Here is a 16,185-nt window from a genome sequence, read left to right on the forward strand (position 1 = left end):
GCAAGGATATAGCAAGATCGTGACCTGGGGATGAATCACCTGGGATGAACAGCAGTTCAGTTTTGCTAGGATTGAGCTTTAACTGATGAGCAGTCATCCATGATGAAATTTCTGCCAGACATGCTGAGATCCGGTCAGAAGCTGTGGCATCTGAGGGTGGGAAAGAGAAGATAAGTTGTGTATCATCAGCATAGCAGTGGTAAGAGAACCCATGTGATGAAATAACTTCACCAAGAGAGTGAGTACACAAGGAGAAAAGAAGAGGACCAAGTACTGAGCCCTGTGGGATGCCAGTGGAGAGTCTGTGTGGAGCAGATGTCACTCCCCTCCATGTTACTTGATATGAGCGTCCTTCCAGGTAGGAGGCAAACCATTCCCAAGCTGATCCGCAAATCCCAAGACTCTTGAGGGAGGATAAGAGAGTCTTGTGGTTGACCGTATCAAACGCTGCTGAAAGGTCAAGGAGGATAAGGACGGATGATAGTTTGGCTGATCTATCAGTATGTAGCTTCTCAGAGACATCCAAAAGGGCTGTCTCTGTAGAGTGAGCTGCTTTAAAGCCAGACTGTTTGGGATCTTGGAGGTTGTTCTGTGAGAAATAGACAGACAGTTGATTATAGACAATGCGTTCAAGAATTTTTGAAAGAAATGAGAAAAGTGATACCGGTCTGTAGTTACTGATGTCTGATGGATCCAGAGGAGGTTTCTTTAGGATGGGAATAACCCTTGCTCTCTTGAAAGTAGTTGGTACCTGACCAGATGCTATGGATCTATTGACGATAGTGGAAATGAGGGGCAAAAGGTCTTGCGAGATGGTCTGGAGCATAGGAAGCTGCACACAGGAAGCAAGCTGCACACAGGAAGCTCTCGCATCTTCCAATTTATATGCCTGGGTGAGTAATTTTTATTCAATTCCGAGTTATCTTGAATCTACACTTTAATTCTTGACATCGTATTTACTTGTCCCGCAGCGTCAGTTTTTAGCCAGCGAGCATAACTAGCCTGTTAGCTTGGCTACCGCTAGTACAAGCTCTCGCATCTTCCACATTTTCATTTCACAGACTGGAGTGAGATGCAGGGAGTTGACCTGCTCAGTCCAGTGGCTCGCTCCCACCCTGCTCTCCTCCATGTCCTTTCTCATCTTTTAGAATCAAGTGATATACAATAAATAAATAAATAAACAGGTTAAATAGTCCGCTTCTAGCCGGCTAGCACAACTAGCCTGTTAGCTCGGCTACCGCTACTACAATCTGTTGTACTTGCTCTTTAACATCATGTCGGTTACGTCTCTGCCTTTGAGTGCAGGTGAGGACGCATTGGAGCTGCACTCGGTAGAACTCCAGCTGGTTGCTGTGGAGAAGCAGATCCGCGAACTACAGGTGAAGCAGGCCGAGCTGCGGGAGCGGAAAGCCGCGCTGGAAGCTCCCCGGTCGGTCGCTCACCTGTCTCAGGTAAACTCCCAGGATGTAATTACCACTCCCTCCACCTCTACCCCGCATGTTTCTCTGTCCAGGCCCAACACACCGATGAAGTGGCTGCCCAGGAGCTGTTCACTCCGGCACCAGGACACCGCAGGCCCTGGGTGCAGCAGCGGAGGACGCGTGCCGGTCCCCGGCTGAGGACCTCTCCCCCTCCACCACCGGCGGTCTTCGAGATCCCCACCCGGAACCGCTTTGCCCCCCTTCGCAAGACGGACTGCGACAACGTGATCATCAGAGACTCCATCGTCCGCCACGTCCGTACTACGGTGGCTAAAGGTAAGGCTCGCACTCACTGCTTACCTGGTGCTCGTGTTCTTGATGTCTCTGCAGAGGTACCTAGAGTCGTGAGCAGAAACACCAGAGCTGTGGTTCTTCATGTCGGCTCGAATGACACCAGCCTGAGGCAGTCGGAGATCCTGAAGAGGGACTTCAACACCCTGGTGGAGACGGTTCGCAGCACAGCGCCCACGACGAGGATCATTCAGGTTACAGGTTACAGTCATGGTGTCAGGCTCAAAAACTACTCTTTATCAATAATTGAAATGTTTTCTGGGAGCGTCCTAGGCTATTCCGTGCTGACGGCCTGCACCCCAGCAGAGTTGGAGCGGAGATCCTCTCGGACCACATCTCCAGGGCGCTGAACACCTTCTGACTGGTAAACTACTCTTTATATTTAAATCTCAATAGCCATCCTTCACCTCAGCACATTGACACAGAAAATGCACACATAGCTCACCCTATAGAAACTGTGTCTGTTCCCCGAGCAGTGAGATCCAAAAGTAAATACACGAGAAGTTCTCGAAATAATCTTACTGTAATTACACCAGAAAAATGCCAAAGAAACAAACAAAAACAGTTCTTAAGGTTTGGACTTCTGAACATTAGATCTCTTGCACGCAAAGCACTTATTGTAAATGAAATGATCTTAGATAATAGCCTTACTGCACTCTGCCTCACCGAAACTTGGATTAAACCGAATGAATACATCAGTCTAAATGAGTCTACACCATCAGGATATATTTATAAGCACGAGCCTCGTCTGACTGGTCGTGGAGGTGGTGTCGCCACTATCCTTAGTGATTACCTCACTGTTACCCAGAGAACACAGCATAGATTTAGTTCTTTTGAAGTGGTCGTCCTTAATGTTACACTATCGCACATGCACACGAAGAAATCCCTGATGTCTCTTGCTCTAGCGACCGTGTACAGACCCCCAGGGCCCTACACAGTTTTTCTTAGAGAATTCACAGATTTTCTCTCAGACCTATTAGTTAACTTTGACAAAGCATTAATTGTAGGAGACTTTAACATTCATGTTGACGACACAAACGACGCTTTAGGACTCACATTTATGGACTTACTAAACTCACTTGGGCTCAAACAAAACATCACTAGTGCAACTCATCGACGTAACCACACATTAGATTTAATAATATCACACAGAATAGAAGTCACTGATATAGATATCATACCTCAAAGTGATGACATCACAGACCATTACCTCATAATGCAGACACTACCTATAGAACAGACTAACTATGTCTCACTCGGTGAGAACCATTATTTGACTCGGTAGAACCATTATTCCGACCACCAAAGACAGATTCACAAATAACCTGCCTGATCTGTCTGGACTTCTTACTGTACCCTCAAACACAAACGACCTAGATGTAATGACTAACAGCATAGACGCTATATTCACTAGCACATTAGACACTGTTGCCCCGGTCAGATTACAGAAGGTTAGAGATAAAACAATTGCACCATGGTATAATAGTCATACTCACACCCTCAAGAGGGAGACCGTAACCTCGAACGGAAATGGAGAAAAACTAAATTAGAGGTTTTTAGAATTGCGTATAAGGACAGTATGTCCAGCTACAGACAGACTCTAAAAGCTGCTAGGGCTGAGCACCTGAGCAAACTCATAGAAAATAACCAGAACAATCCCAGGTTTTTATTTAGCACAGTGGCTAGTTTAACAAAAAAACAGAAATCTGAACACACTATTCCATCACATTTCAGTAGTGAGGACTTTATGAGATTCACTGATAAAATTGAAAGTATCAGGAATAAAATAGGTGACGCTAAACATATGAGAGCAACCAGTGACACAATCTCACCTAAGGCTTTACAGAGCTTTACAAGTACAGGACAGGAAGAGTTAGATAAACATTACTACAGCTAAATCAACAACATGTTCACTAGACCCCATCCCAACTAAACTACTGAAAGAAGTGTTACATAAAGCTGGTGAGCCTCTTCTTAATATCATTAACTCCTCGTTATCTTTAGGTTACGTCCCGAAGTCTTTTAAGTTGGCAGTTATTAGGCCACTCATCAAAAAACCTAACTTAGATCCTAATGAACTATCAAATTACAGACCTATCTCACACCTTCCGTTTATGTCTAAAATACTTGAAAAGGTTGTGTCTGTTCAACTGAGCTCCTTCTTACAGGAGAGCAATATCCTTGAAGAGTTTTAGTCAGGTTTCAGGCCCCATCATAGCACAGAAACTGCACTTGTTAAAGTTACAAACGACTTGTTCTTAGCTTCGGACCAAGACTGTATGTCACTATTAGTTCTACTTGACCTTAGTGCTGCATTCGACACTATAGACCACAACATTCTTCTAGATCGCTTACAAAATTACACAGGGATTCATGGACAGGCTTTAAACTGGTTCAGATCCTACCTGTCAGAGCGATACCATTTTGTAGAATTAAATGGTGAATCCTCCAGTTTACTACCAGTTAATTATGGGGTCTCTCAAGGATCATTTCTAGGACCTCTGCTTTTCTCTATATACATGCTTCCATTAGGGAACATTATTAGAAGACATGGGATTAGTTTCCATTGTTATGCTGATGACACACAGTTATATATCTCATCAAAAACAGATGAAATAGCCACAGTGTCCAAATTAACTCAGTGCCTTAGAGAGATAAAAGACTGGATGAGCTGCAACTTTCTATTGTTAAACTCCGATAAGACAGAAATACTACTCATAGGTCCAAAAACCAATGCACAGAAACTCTCACAACTTAACTTCCATTTAGAGGGATGTACTGTTACTAGTAGCTCGACAGTGAAAGACCTCGGTTTTATATTAGACAGTAACTTGTCTTTTAAAAATCATATCGCTCATACTACCAAAACAGCCTTCTTCCACCTTAGAAATATTGCCAAGCTGAGAAACATCCTGTCTGTATCTGATGCTGAGAAGCTAGTTCATGCGTTCATGACCTCTAGACTGGACTATTGTAATGCATTACTAGGTGGTTGTCCTGCATCTTTAATAAATAGTTTACAGTTAGTCCAAAATGCAGCTGCCAGAGTTCTCACTAGGACAAGAAAGTATGACCATATAACCCCAATTTTATCATCTCTACACTGGCTACCTGTTAAGTTTAGAATTGATTACAAACTGCTGCTACTTACATACAAGGCTCTTAATGGTTTAGCTCCCATGTATCTAACTAGTCTTCTAACACGTTACAATCCTTCACGCTGTCTGAGATCACAAAACTCAGGACTTCTGATAGTTCCCAGAATATCTAAGTCTACTAAAGGTGGTAGAGCATTTTCTTATTTAGCTCCCAAACTTTGGAATAGTCTTCCTGATAGTGTTCGGGGCGCAGACACACTTTCCCAGTTTCAACGTAGATTAAAAACTCATCTCTTTAGTCAGGCGTACACATAATACATCCCATAATATCATGCACCAGTACATCAGACCAGCACATTTTTATGAACAGCAGATATGTTAATCCCTTTCCACTGCTTCTCTCTTTGTACCTATCCCGAGGCATCCAGACACTGTACCAGCTCCCAACGTCCTCTGCGGGACGAAGCCTTTGGACGTCCACTGAGCCGAGGCCGACTCTAAGAATCCTGAGACATCTCCAGTTAGACTCTGTGGTACTGAGGAGATCAGAAGTCCTTGATCCTTACACCAATACAACATTTAACTGACTGTATATTACAATCACACCCCCAGTGTCACCCATATGAGGATGGGTTCCCCCTTGAGTCCGGTTCCTCTCAAGGTTTCTTCCTTTACCAATTTAAGGGAGTTTTTCCTTGCCACTGCTGCCTGAGTCACCTCAGACTTGCTCATAGGGGAATAAATACATACACATTGTGAACTATATACATCTAATAATAATCTAGAATTTTTATTCTGTTAATTCTTATTTCTTCTATTATTCGTTAATTCCTTTATCATTAATTATGTTTACCTTCTGCTCTGTGTTTATGTTCTGTAAAGCTGCTTTGAGACAATGTCTATTGTAAAAAAGCGCTATACAAATAAACTTGAATTGAATTGAATTGAATAGTGGTAGGGAGCGGATTCAATGGGCAGGTGGTAGGATTGTAGGACTGGATGAGTTGTAAAATCACTTCTGCTACCACAGTTGAGAAACTATAATAATATAGTAACCCACGTAAGGCTGCTGGACCAGACAACATTCCTGGCAGGGTGCTCAGGGAATGTGCAGTACAGCTAGCGGATGTCTTTACTGACATCTTCAACATTTCCCTGAGCAGCGCCATTGTTCCTACATGCCTCAAAACTACCACCATCGTTCCTGTCCCAAAGAAGTCTACAGTGTCCTGCCTCAATGACTATCGTCCCGTCACACTCACACCCATAGTTATGAAGTGCTTTGAGAAGCTTGTCATGAGGCACATCAATACCCAGTTACCACCCTCACTGGACCACCTACAGTTCGCGTATCGTCCAACCCCTCTATAGACGATGCCATTGCCACAGCCCTCCACTTAGCCATCACCCACCTGGACAATAAAGACACTTATGTACGAATGCTGTTCGTAGACTTTAGCTCAGCATTCAACACAATCATCCCTCAGCACCTGATTGGGAAGCTGAGCCTGGGACTAAACACTTCCCTCTGCAACTGGATCCTGGACTTCCTGACTGGGAGACCTCATTCAGTCCAGATCATGAACATCATCTCCAGTACCACCACACTGAACACTGGAGCTCCTCAGGGCTGCATGCTCAGTCCACTGCTGTTCACCTTGCTGACTCACGACTGTGCAGCAATGCACAGATCGAATCATATTAACAAGTTCGCCGATGACACGACCGTGGTGGGTCTCATCAACAAGAATGATGAGTCAGAATACAGAGAGGAGGTGCAACAACTGCCTGGTGTAGAGCCAACAACCTTTCTCTGAATGTGGATAAAACTAAAGAGATGGTTGTTGACTTCAGAAGAGCACAGAGTGAACACTCTCCGCTGAACATCGACGGATCATCTGTAGAGATCGTCAAGAGCACCAAATTTCTTTGTGTTCATCTAGCGGAGAACCTCACCTGGTCACTCAATACCAGCGCCATCACCAAGAAAGCCAAGCAGCATCTCTACTTAATACGAAGGCTAAGAAAGGCACATCATTGGGTTCTCTCTTTCCTCTATCATGGACAGTTACACCACACACTGCATCCGCAAAGCCAACAGCATTGTCAATGACCCCACACACCCCTCACACATGCTCTTCACCCTCCTGCCATCTGGAAAAAGGTACCAAAGCATTCAGGCCCTCACGACCTGACTGTAATAGTTTCTTCCCACAAGCCATCAGACTTCTCAATAACTGAACTGAACTGTACTGAGTACAACATACACACATCATCTGTATGGACTGCATAGACCCTCACAAAACACACAGACACATCATACTGTTTACATGCTGCTTACAATCCATCAAACTGTTTACATGCTGTTTTGCACACTTTTTTCTGCTGTTTTTGCACAAACCGTCCAACATTTCAGCGGTATTTGCACATATTGAACAATATCTCATCCATTTCACACATACTATACAATATTTCAGTCATTTGCTGTTTTTTGCACAACTCTATATATTATCCCAATGACCTGCTGCTAAGAAACTGTATTCATTCTAATGTTACTGCACAAAATTTTGTTTGAACATTCAGTATGTACACTGGTCGGTCAGCGCTGTTTCTGTTACTGTTTATTGTCTTTTGTGTATTGCATTTTTTTGTACTTTTTGAATTGTCTTGTAACTTTTTGTCTACACTGTCTTTTGTCCTGCACTGTCTTGTCTGTCTTGTCCTGCACTGTTTGCACCAGGTTGCACAGTTGCACTTTATGTGGCTAAGACTACTTACATGTCCTTAGCCCTGTCCTTGTTTTATGTAGCACCATGATGCTGGAGAAACGTTGTCTCATTTCACTGTGTACTGCAACAGTTATATATGGTTGAAATGACACTCTCTCTCTCTCTCTCTCTCTCTCTCTCTCTTTCTCTCACACTCACTCACTCTCTCACTCTCTCACTCACTCACTCACTCACTCACTCTCTACCGCTTATCCGAACTACCTCAGGTCACAGGGAGCCTGTGTCTATCTCAGGCGTTATCGGGCATCAAGGCAGGATACACCCTGGATGGGGTGCCAACCCATCGCAGAGCATACACACACTCTCATTCACTCACGCAATCACACACTACGGACAATTTTCCAGAGATGCCGGTTGAAATGACAATAAAAGCTTATTGACTCTTGACTTGACAATTAATTATATTTGTTTGTTGGTTATTGAATGTTATTGAATTTTTATTAAACTCTGTATTTACTTTCAAATATTGTAATTCCACATGTTAACCCTCTGGGGTCTTTGGCGCACATCTCTGTCTCCTTGACCATCTTCCTGAAACACGTTACAAATATGAACTGATAAGCCAATACTTATCACACGAACATGATACATATGTCTAATGAAAGCCTGAAATGTCTACTTTTAAATGATGTAATTAAAATCGAAAGCAAATATTGTATTTTTTGTAATCTGTATGTAAGTAAAGGTACAGTTCCATTAACAGATTAATTAACAGTTAACAGATTCCATTAAATATTAAAAAAGAATCCATTAAAGATTCCATTAAAGATTTAGAGCCATGTTGTATTGGTCATATACAATATTGTTACTTTATTATTTATTTTAAGCATCTGTCCTGTAGTATAGTGTCTGTTTGCTCGGTCTCTTGCCTGGCACTGTTTGCACTAGGTTGCACACATGCACTTTATGTGGATTTTAGCCCAAAAACTGAATCAATTTTATTCAAGATTTGATAAGCATGATTTTAGTAATGAATGATTTTGCATGATTTTAGTCTTTATTGTCCGATCTCCAGTCAGCTGCATGTTTCTCTGCACAGTGTTGTGAACACCTTTAAATATTGCAAAGCCAAAACAAGTCCGGGCCCATATATATATATATATATACACAGATGTAGCTAGTCAGGCATTCATCACATGTTTATCAGGCGGTTGAGCCCCCCTCTCTACAGGCAATCAAGGGCATGTGAATATTCTAATGTAGCCACCCCCATTTTTAGCTGTTGTAATGCAATTCCAGGGCACAACCAGAAGATGGGGCTTTGCTCACAAACACTTTCTGACCAAAAATATTTCGTAGAATATTCACACGTCCTTCACACGTCCACAAGGATGTAGCTAGTCAGGCATTCATCACACTTTTATCAGGCGGTTGTCATGAGCCCCCCTCTCTACAGGCAATCAAGGACATGTATATATATATATATATATATATATATATATATATATATATATATATATATATATATATATATATTAAAACATGCATCACCAAACAACACTGCACTATTAGAGACATCAGTTTTAATAGGAATACTCAGATTTGCAGGAGGTGAATACCAGAGTTTGCCGATGACCTACAGTATCTGTCTGTCAGACGTGAGGAAGAGAACACCCCTTTGTTATGCTTACTAGGGGAGCAGAGCTGGGTGTTATCAGCAATGTTCTCACCATCCTCCTTCTACTGTTCTGTCTTCTGGGAGAATGATGTGCCTTGAGAACAACTTTCAGAAAACTTCACCTGGATGACTGAGAATCTTCACAGACATATTATGCTTAAATTAAAAAAGAATGATTTTGGATCATTTATTACCATCAAGCATTCTTAAAAATTTGATGCGTTTTTACTTACCAAAATGAAAACTAAGACAAATATACTGTATGCCAAGAGCGTGATTTGAACCGAGGACAAGATATTTTCAGGACATCCATCTAGGACCTGTTTAGACTTTAACCCTCTTATTACAGTATGTTGCAGGTCAAATTGACCTACAAGCTTTTAAAAAATTAAACAAATAATTAAAAGTATTTTTTCTTAAAACTTCAACATGTAAAATAAAATTGGTGAACATCACATATATGCAACCCTCCCTACAGTCGTAGGGTTAGAGTACTGTAGGGTAAAATGTCATATACTGTAGGACTTTTTTGTTTGCAGCTGTGAGACATATTTACGTCTCACACTCTCCTATATTGTCTTGACGTCATCTATAAGGTGCATAAATGCAGTTTTGTTATGACTTTTGATTGGAACAACATAACCTGTAACTATCAGCAAACAAAGGAGGGTGCTGGGGAGGAGAACCCAAACGCAGGCCGAGGTCCAAAAAAGAGAATTTATTTAAATAATTATAGTAATATATGTTTATATATAAATGTATAAATGCACAGAAGATGTAGCCGGGAAAAGTCTTGGGCTGAACCTCCTACAGAACGCAGAGGCAGAGGGACTAGTCTGATGCCACGGGCGTAATAGTCTCGAAACCGGAGGTTCGATATAAAGTAATGAGAAATAAAGTAATCCAAACAGGAAAAAAGGAAGTAATCCACACAGGAAAAGGGTAATCCTAATTGTCAATAACCGGAGCGCAAAAAACGGCAGCAACGAATGAAAAAAAAACTTACGTAAGAAATCCCGGGGAAAAAAGTAATCCGAGACGGGAAAATCCACGCAGAATACAAACAGCGAGGCACAGATAACACTCGGACCGGAGGCTGGCAGTAGTGACTCACAAATAGCGAAGTAGTGACGAGAGATCATCTGGCGACAATCCAGCATGAACGGCGTGCTTAAAAGTGCTGCCGAGTATAAAAGTCATGCGACAGGGAATGACAGTGAGTGCGCCGCGAAGGTGAGCTTCGGAGGAGTGCGCTGACAGTAACAATTTGTTCACAAACTACAACCTGGGCGAGGAGCTTCTAAAGAGAAAGTCCATGTTTGTCTTCACATACAGTACTGTTCAGAACAGCTAGTACTCAACAAGGGAAAAACTTTATTCTCATGAGCACTTGGCACAAAAATGCTGAAAGCAGCAAATGCAAGAACCAGAAACGGAGGTTTGTTGGACGGAAATGTTTCCTACTGTAAGTGCAACATGTCAAAGCGGTACAAGAGGCACATCTTCTCTAAGGAGCTGGGGAAGACACATGTGATACCACATGTACATGGAACATGTACCAAGGGCCCAGCTGCTGTACAGTGAGGGATCCAGGACAGGATGTCACCTTGTGCGCCAGCACGCCAGGTACGCATCTCTGAGCATGTGTACAGTGGAGTACGTTTATGAATGTATGTTGTTTGTGTCTTGGGATCAGCAATAAACACACTAATCATCATCCTCTTCTTTCCAGGTTGTTACTGGGGGAAAAGAAAGAGGAAGAAGCAGCCAGGTCTGCAGCCATCTGATGATGACAAGACTAACATGTGAACCACATCACAGGGTGGTTTGTACAAATGACCATTTGCAGGGACCACACTATGATACCATCTCCCTCATATACTGTGTAGATGTCCACATATGCACCTTTTTCATTTCTACCTATAAATGTTTGTATTTCTGTACATTGTGTCATGTGCATAGTGTGTATGGTGACAATGTAAAGACACATCACATGTGCGCTGTGGCGACCCACATATAAATATACATGTGTTCATATTGTCAATATTATATTGTGGTTGGCTGTTGTGTTCATTTTTGGTTTAAAAACAATGCTCAAATAAAAGTTACTTTCATTTGTCTTGATTTTAAGTCACCGAGTCAATTTGACAGACTCCCAGCACTGTGACTTTCTACATGTATTGTAGAAAGATGTGGCTCAGTGAATAGTGAATAGTTCCCATCACTACATTGTAGATGTTACGTTACATCTACATGTGAATGGCCTGGCATTGATACAACAGACAAGCCAGGCATTTGTCTGTGACTTAAAATGTGTCTTGGACACGATATTTTCAATTTGCCACATCACCATGTTAAACATACATTTATGGTAATGAAGTACACAGTGAAATGAAACAACCTTCCTCCAGGACCATGGTACTACACAAATATGAAACAACACAGTAAATGTTTTCCAAATTAATGACTATTAACAGATTTGTGAATCTTAGCCTCCTAGTGGTCCAGTGGAAAGATCTCGCTCTCATATTGCTGTGGCCTGTGTTTATCTAACACAGCCACTGAAGTGCTAATTCTCAGTGCCGGTCCCAAGCCCAGAGGAAATGGGAAGGTAGTGTCAGTACGGCATCAACCATAAAATCTGTGCCAAATCAAATATGTGGACCAGATGATCCGCTGTGTTTATCACAGCAGGCAACATGGAGCAGCCGAAACAAAAACCTTTTTATTTTATAGACTCATTAATTAATTGTGGATCTTTCTTAATTAATTATGGATTTTATTTTATGTTCATGGAACTTGTGTTATTACCAGATTCTGCAACAGATATACTTACAATAACCTTCACGACAGTCCACACTGTCTTCCTGAATGTGTGCAAACATGTGTAAACAATGCAAGACTGGAGATGACAGTGCAAGACGGTGTAATAGGACAATACACTACACTGCAATAACATACAAAGAGCAGCACCATTTTCACCATGTTAAATGTTGAGAAACGATTCAAGTCTAAGAGCTGTGTATTAACTGGAAGCTGAAATATGAAATATTATATATGAAATAATAATATATTATATATATTATGAAATATATGCTTGTGGTTTTATTTTAACTCTGTGACCTTCAGAGACTATCCTTTACGTGATAAACTGAGCTGATTATTCGTCTTCCTTTAGGCAAAATGGTTTATGCAAATCACTTAATCCCTTTTCTCTGTATTCCACTGACTTCAAAGTATTCAGCCAAATAATTAAAATTTGAACTATACAGCAAAGGCACTGGTTTTATTCAGGGCAAAAGGAGATTTACATTAACATTTACATTTACTCCATTTAGCAGATGACCTTGTCCAAAGTGACTTACTAAAGTCCTTTGAAGTCTCTATTGATGAAAACATGGATACTGGTTCACCATGTGGGTATTTCTGTTGCATCTTTCAGAAATGTAACAATGGCTCACTTAGATTCAGCTTACACAGAATGTCCAACATGGTTGAGGTGATTTAGAGAGATGTGATGAAAAGATATTCATAATAAATTCGTATTATGGTCACTGTTTGACCTTGTTGAATGTTTTAGCAAATTACACACAATCACAGAGACACGAGTTTCCAGATGTTAGACTCCAAGATTGGCCAGTTAGAACAAACACTCTGCACTGTATGAATGTTAATCAATAAATATATAAATTAGTTATAATTATCAATTATTTATAATTTAGAATGGTTCTCAGTCGGTTCTCTACTGACACCCAGTACACATAGAAACACACAAAAACACACACACACACACACACACACACAAACACACACACACACACACACAAATCAATAAAGTTAATAATTTATTAACAATTTATTATTACTATTGCTTATTATTTTAAAAGCTCTCTCTTCTTTTCACCTCAAATATTTTGCAAGCAGAACATGCCCTTTAAATGTCTTAATTCTGTTTCAAACACACCGAGCTGCTGCTGTTAAAGAGAAATTTCATTATCTGGCCTTACTGCTTCTCCTTAAGTGAAGTATAAGTCTAATGGTCTTTTGGAGGACATGTGGGATCTTTGTATATATCAGCACAATGTACACATGCTCATCACGCTAAAAACTCCATGCAGACATTATTGTAGAAGTTTGCTGGTTTACTTCGATAGTTCATATTAATAGGTTACATGACTTTGACATGTCTATAGTCTGTGTGTAAGGAACTCAATGACTAAAGGAACTCAAGAAAGCATTTCTAAACTCAGTATCATTTTGATTGTGGCAGGAGATAGCACTAAGGGTACTGTACAAGATGGCCCAGTGGTCAGAAGGAGTAATACAGCATAAAAAGCATGTATGTGAAAAATGTAAGTGAGCATAATCAGGCAGTGATTCAATTTAGTTCAATTCAATTTTACTTGTATAGTGTTTTTAACTCTGGACATTGCTCAAAGCAAATATACATAAATAAAAAAAATAGACTAGAAATTACAGGAGTAGAAATAAATTTATATTTATCCCTAACAAACAAGCCTGAAAGTTAGGGTTAGGGTTAGAGACCACCTTGGAATACCAGGTGATGTAAGCTTTTGACACAGGCCTTCATTTAAAAGATACCATTAAGACATCACTGTTCAAAGTGCTAGTTCAAGTATTTTATGAAGAAGTAGGTGTTCAACTGTTGTTTGAAGATAATCAGTGACTCAGCTGTCCAGACTAGAAAAGAGAACAGAAAAGAGAAAAGAGTTTTTTAGTATACTTGCCTCATACCCTGAGAGATGGTGGAACCACTTGTGCAGTGGTAATAGAGCGGAGGGTGCGGGGTACAGTGCGAGGAGTGATGAGGGCTTTGAGGTCAGAGGCAGCTGTTCTGTTTTTGGCTTTGTAGGCCAACAACAGTGTTTTGAATCTGATTTGACAGTTCAATATCAGTTCTCATATATTTAAATGGTGACTGATATAAACAAACTAAGGTAATGTTCAGTGCTCTGCAAGGTTCTGCCATAGCCCCGTTGCTTTCTCCCTATATATGCTTCCCGTTGGTGCAATTATTCAGAAACATGGTATTGGCATCCACTGTTATGCAGATGGCATGCTGCTATATGTTGCAGCTAAGCCAGATGTGAGTCACCAGCTTAATAAGATTGAAGATTGTGTGAAGGACATTAGACGGTGGATGCTTATTAACTTTCTCCTGCTTAACACTGACAAGACAGAAGTGCTTTTACTAGGTCTACAGACAGCCAGAATTAAGCTTTCTGATTACAGAATAACTCTGGATTGTCTTTCTATTACATCATGTGCAGCATGATGCACTAGCTTAAAGCTCACATAAATAATATCACAGGGGTAGCCTTCTTTTATATCAGAAATATTGCTAATACAAGAAATATGATGTCAATTCATGATGCAGAGACATGCATTTGTTACCTCTAGGTCAGATTATTGTAATTCTTTACTGTTTGGATGTTCCAGTAGGAGCATAAACAAGCTCCAGTTAGTCCAGAGGTAGAATGATGCAGCAGCTAGAGTTCTGACTAGATCCAGAAGATATGAAATCATCAGCCCTATCTTATCCTCAATGCATTGGCTCCCAGTCAAGTTTCACATTGATTATAAAATACCATTAGTAAAGTATGGTACTTAATAGTATGGCACTTAATGGTCTCACACCACAGTACGTGAGTGATCTTTTATTTTAGGATGATCTGTCATGCCTACTTTGATCAAAAGGAGCAGGCTGTTTGGTAGTACCTCAAGTACAAAATGGCCACAGCAGGGATTAGAGTTTTTTTTCTCACAGAGCACCACAGACTTCCAATTAGTGTTCGGGACTCAGACACAGTGTGTGTTTAAGTTCAGTCAAAAACATATTTGTTTAGTCTAGCTTTTTATCAATAGCTTTTCTTAGGTAAAGGAGTATATCTGGAGGGTTCATGTGTATGCAGAAATGTAAAAAAGCCCTAAGATCGAAGACTATAAAAGATATTACAAAACCAAGCAGAGGGTTTATAGTGTACTGTTATGACTACAATGCTCAGATTTGCAGCAGCGGAAGCCTGTTCTAAAGAGACTGACGATTCTGTCTGAAAGAAGTGGGGGACAGCAACATTCTTTGCTATGATTACTAGGCACATTTAGGTCTTGACAATGATGTTCACAACATCCCCCATAGGAATGAGCGTTACATTTAATTTAGAGACATTTCATTGGTTAATGCCACGTTTCATGTGTTAATGCCAGCTGTTACTCTGAGCACTGCGCCACCTGGTGGATCAATGCGTTATTGCAACAGATGCGTGTAGGGGGCGTGAATAAGGCAGCTACTCATTAACTACGTCAGAGCGGGGGAACAAGACCATTGTAGCACTCCTAGTGGATGTCTGGCAGAATCACACAGTGATGGTGCAGTAGTCAAACAGCAATTCTGAGCTGCTGCATCTGTATGCAGAGATCTGCTCATAGTCTAGCCTTAGGTCGTCGCTGGGTCTTCCATGACCCAAAGCATACATAAAAATTGGTCCAACAGTTCATGAAGGATACCAAAACTAAGGTCCTGGAGTGGCCCGCACAGAGCCCAGACCTCAATCCTATTGAGAATCTGTGGCAAGTGTTCAAAGTGAATGTCCATGCATGGAAACCATGCTTCTTCCAATTTGCAATGGAAGAATGGGCTAAAATCCCTCAGGAGACATGTGCCAACCTAGTAAAGAACTACTCTAAGAGGTTGTTGTCAGTTGTGGCTCAGAAAGTGTACACTATTGACTATTAATGACTAGGGGCTAATAATTTTGGACGTTTTATTTTTGCCCTTTCTTGTTTTAACTCACTATTTCAATTAAATATCCTAATCAAACTTAGTGGACATTTTGTCTTTGTTATTTTGGAAACAAATACACTATAAAACACTTGTTGTTAATGGT

This window comes from Tachysurus fulvidraco, chromosome 16 (genome assembly GCF_022655615.1).
Source record: "Tachysurus fulvidraco isolate hzauxx_2018 chromosome 16, HZAU_PFXX_2.0, whole genome shotgun sequence".
Classification (NCBI taxonomy): Eukaryota; Metazoa; Chordata; class Actinopteri; order Siluriformes; family Bagridae; genus Tachysurus; species Tachysurus fulvidraco.